The 5,000-nt window shown below is 45.5% G+C and overlaps 1 protein-coding gene across 1 annotated transcript in view; it reads left to right on the forward strand.

The window, feature by feature from the left end:
- Window positions 1–5,000, forward strand: part of mpped1 (metallophosphoesterase domain containing 1) — a 33,056-nt gene that overhangs the window by 6,947 nt on the left and 21,109 nt on the right. The window lies entirely within an intron of this gene.

The raw sequence follows: 5,000 nt of genomic DNA on the forward strand, positions 1-5,000 counted from the left end.
TATTAAATAACATTATTATTTATTGACGTTATTGATTAATGTCTGGATTATTTACTCTTTGAGACCAAAGTATTTTTGAACATAGAATTTTGCACTTTAATAAGGAATGTCTGCAAAAGATGTTCCTGTGAAAATCCTCACATTTACAGAAATGGTTTCAAAGATTACTGGACCTCACCATTCCCTTCCGAGACCCTTTCAGATGGCCGAGACCCTCTCAGATGGGTGGCATCAGTCATCATTAACAACCCAAAATGATTCCACCTGAAGCTTTTTCTTTTCAGACTAAGATTTGCAAACGAAAGTGCACTAACACTGGCAAAGCCCCCCAAAGACACGCACGCATGCACGCACGCACGCACGCACGCACGCACGCGGTGAAAGCTTGGGGGACGTCTGCAGTGAGGCCTGAATATGGAGGCTAGAGACCACCCACCAGAACACACAGGGACAATAGCACTCACATCCAGGAGCTTCCTCCTGGTCTCTACGACTCTAAAGCTCACTCTCTCTCTCACACACACACACACACACAGAGATACACACTGTTGTAAGGGTTGTTTGTTTTTATGAGATTGTGCGTGTGTGTGTGTGTGTGTGTGTGTGTGTGTGTGTGTGTGTGTGCCTGTGTCCATATACACATATACACGTTTTGTGCATGCGTGCATGTCTGTGTGGGCATGTATGCACTTGCATTTGTTTGATTTAATTGCTTCCCTCTGAACGGAAGGAACATGAAAAGAACAGAAGCTTTTGTTGCCGAGATCCATAGTGAAATTTAAACTATTTGTCGCTTGAAAGCAGCTTTTGAAACACAAAAGACAAAAGGGTGTGAAAGATGGAGGCTAATGACAACAGGCTGCATCCAGTCATTTACGCATCCGGATTAGGCGTTTGGACCCACCAAAGCCTGCTTTTCCTCTCCTCTCTCTCTCTCTCTCTCTCTCTCTCTCTGTGTGTGTGTGTACCTCTCTCTCACTCTCTCTCTTCCATCGTCACAAAAACAACAGGCTCCCTCCCCCCCTCCCCCGCCGTGCACGCTGGCGTTTTGTATTTGCGTGATTGATTGCTTCCAAAGACTGTATTTTTGCTTTGTGTTTCTAACAGAATGACTCCATTGTGTGGCCGTGAGTCTCCTCCACGATTCCGCGGAGGACAGGGGGACACTGCAGCGCCATTCGCGGGATCTCTGGGAGCGAGGGAGCCAGTTTGGGAAGCACACTTAGACCACTGCGTGTGGAAAACTGTCACTCGCTTGCAAAAACAAAGCCCTTTTGGCAAACAAATAGAAACACGAGGCGGCCCGCGCTCAGTCCTCCGGTTTTTGAGAGCAGATTTCCGTCGTAAGCCGGGGCAGCTTGAGAATATATGACGAATATAACCAGGGCAGAAATAACATAAAGAGACATTATGGTCGTAAATTAGGGTTTATCTTGTGAGGGATAAAACAACAAAAAACAGGAGCAGAAGAAAGCTGGAAACGGCGTCTATAATAACCCATTCCCCGGCAGAGAGCAGAGCTTGGAAATGGGAAGTTGTGGGAACTGAGGATAAGGAGGGTTGGAGTGTAATGCGAGAGATGTCGGAGAGGAGAGCGAGGCATCATTAAACGCAGTGGGGCTTTGCCTCTCCGACTTCCTCTCAGCCCGGACCCACGCTCATCTCTCCCCGTCTCCGACTTTTACGATCCGCTCGTAGTGACAGAACAAATGTGCTTATCCCTGCAGATTTCCAGAGGAGCTGTAGAGTGTAACGCGCGCACGCGCGTGTGTGTGTGTTAACATCAGATAAATTGCGTGTATCTCACACCTTATGTGTTAGATTTCATAGTTTGTGTATGAGAGAGTGTGTGTGTGTGTGTGTGTGTGTGTGTGTGTGTGTGTGTGTGTGTGTGTGTAAGCTGTCATTTCAGTAGATTCCCCCACCCCCCACCCTATTTTCCCGCCCTCGGTTTAATTGCTGCTTTTCAGGGACATGCCTGACTGCGTAATTGTCAAAACACGGCGTGATTGAACTCTCCTTCACATAGCAAACCTGACACTTTCTGATGCATCTCGTCTCTTTTATGACACTTTTCGAATAAAGGGAGTGCTCCAGATGTTTGCTGTGTGTGTGTGTGTGTGTGTGTATGTGTTTTTCTTTTTGCTGCGGATTGCAGAGTGCTGCTGGGAGTGTGTGTGGCAGGGCTGCAGGTTTGTGGGGACAGACTGTATGTGTGTGTGCGTGTGCGTGTGTGTGTGTTTTTGTGTGTGTGTGTTTTTGTGGGGATGGCCTGTCTGTGTGTTTGGCAGCTGTGGACAGGTCTGCTTTCCGCTACATGGGAATATTTTAGCAAACACTTACAAATTGGAGACAGGGATGGAATGAAGTGTACTAATGTTTGTTTATTATCGATGTAGAAATGATAAGGTGTCATATTAATTGCAGTGATCTATAAATATTTCAGCAGGTGCTCCATTCCATTCCATTTTCTCTTGGTGGGTTTAAATTTATTGGTGCTAATTCTACCAACCTAGTAAAATTAAATACGGGATCCTTTTTGAAGCGTGACAACTTTGGTGACCTGGTGTATAGATTTACATAGTGTAGTTACAGCGCAGCCCATGACTAACACGCTGACTGAAGACAAGGCCAAAGGTGGAAATCTCCTCGATACAAGCAGACCTGTGTTATCGTAGGGGCTGATGACGTCATCGCATGGGCCAATGACATCATCACATAGGGCTCATGACTTTGTTGCTGGCTGTGCAGAACCTAAACGACAATCTCCAGTCCTGTGTACAAGCCTGTGCATCACAGCCAAGCACTAAAGTGAGATTATTTATTCACATATGGTCTCCGGAACTGGGGGCCCTGTGTGTAAGATGGGCTGAGGTTCCTATGTGGTTTACCCAGTTCAGACATAAATACCTAATACTACTTAACCTCATAGAAATAGTTTTATTTGGTGTTTTTTTTATTTAATTTTTTTAATGAGTCCAATGTGATTGTGTATGGTGCCAAAACAATTAAGACTGTGTAACTGCGGTTATGGTGTCACAGTGCAGTTGCTGGGTCACTATGTGGATGCTGCATCATAGTGTGGTTACTGTGTCACTGTTCAGTTACTGACACTTCTCAGTTACTGTGTCGCTGTGCAGTTATGTTGTCCCTGTGCAGTTACTGTCTCTCTGCAGTTACGGTGTCACTGGTCAGTTACTGTCTCTCTGTAGTTACAGCGTCACTGGTCAGTTACTGTCTCTCTGCAGTTACAGTGTCACTGGTCAGTTACTGTCTCTCTCCAGTTACGGTGTCACTGGTCAGTTACTGTCTCTCTGTAGTTACAGTGTCACTGGTCAGTTACTGTCTCTCTGCAGTTACAGTGTCACTGGTCAGTTAGTGTCTATGTAGTTACAGCGTCACTGGTCAGTTACTGTCTCTCTGCAGCTACAGTGTCACTGGTCAGTTACTGTCTCTCTGCAGTTACGGTGTCACTGGTCAGTTACTGTCTCTCTGTAGTTACAGTGTCACTGGTCAGTTACTGTCTCTCTGCAGTTACAGTGTCACTGGTCAGTTACTGTCTCTTTGTAGCTACAGTGTCACTGGTCAGTTACTGTCTCTTTGTAGCTACAGTGTCACTGGTCAGTTACTGTCTCTCTGTAGCTACAGTGTCACTGGTCAGTTACTGTCTCTTTGTAGCTACAGTGTCACTGGTCAGTTACTGTCTCTTTGTAGCTACAGTGTCACTGGTCAGTTACTGTCTCTCTGTAGCTACAGTGTCACTGGTCAGTTACTGTCTCTCTGTAGCTACAGTGTCACTGGTCAGTTACTGTCTCTCTGTAGTTACTAGGGACTTAAAGCAGCTACAACAACAGGGATAGTCTCTCTACTTTCTGCTGCCATAGACCACAACTCTACTACAGCAAAAGCACTCAGTTGATGTACTCGTTAAAATGTTAGTTTTAGGTTTGTTATTTTTCTGGTTTTACTGTGGGCTGGACTATAATTGTAATTGCAATAGATAACGACACTATTCCTTCAATGATTTCAAAGGAATTTGATCAAAGAGACTGACAGTTTAAACTGGTTTGTTGTCTTTTTGTGGAGATTTGTCAGACACGTGTGGTAAATATAAATGACTGTGAATTTTTGCATTTGCATTCTACAACAGTAACAAACTCTTCCTCTGAGATCATCTTATCATCTGACACAAAAAGCAATGCCTCTCTTTTTTTTTAATGACATTTTCATGATCTACAAAGACTGTCACACACTCAGTTCCGTACATGTAGTGTTGGAGATGTTGCTTGGTGACTTTGGTTTCCACGGCTACAGCCCTAACACATTTTTATTTCCTGTCGGTGTAGCATGCTGGAGCTGCTTACAGTCCCTGTTTACACTGTGTCACTGTGTAGTTACTGTGCAGTTACTCTCCCTGTGTAGTTACTGGTCCTGTTTAGTTACTGTGTCCCTGTGCAGTTACTCTCCCTGTGTAGTTACTGGCCCTGTTTAGTTACTGTGTCCCTGTGCAGTTACTCTCCCTGTGTAGTTACTGGCCCTGTTTAGTTACTGTGTCCCTGTGCAGTTACTCTCCCTGTGTAGTTACTGGCCCTGTTTAGTTACTGTGTCCCTGTGCAGTTACTCTCCCTGTGTAGTTACTGGCCCTGTTTAGTTACTGTGTCCCTGTGCAGTTACTCTCCCTGTGTAGTTACTGGCCCTGTTTAGTTACTGTGTCCCTGTGCAGTTACTCTCCCTGTGTAGTTACTGGCCCTGTTTAGTTACTGTGTCCCTGTGCAGTTACTCTCCCTGTGTAGTTACTGGCCCTGTTTAGTTACTGTGTCCCTGTGCAGTTACTCTCCCTGTGTAGTTACTGGCCCTGTTTAGTTACTGTGTCCCTGTGCAGCTCTCTGTTCACTCCCCACGTTCACCTCTCTGTTCATCTCTCACCCCCATGTTCACCTCTCTGTTCACCTTTCACCCCCATGTTCACCTCTCTGTTCACCCCTCACCCCTACGTTCAC

Source organism: Electrophorus electricus, chromosome 7 (genome assembly GCF_013358815.1).
Source record: "Electrophorus electricus isolate fEleEle1 chromosome 7, fEleEle1.pri, whole genome shotgun sequence".
In the NCBI taxonomy this organism is placed as follows: Eukaryota; Metazoa; Chordata; class Actinopteri; order Gymnotiformes; family Gymnotidae; genus Electrophorus; species Electrophorus electricus.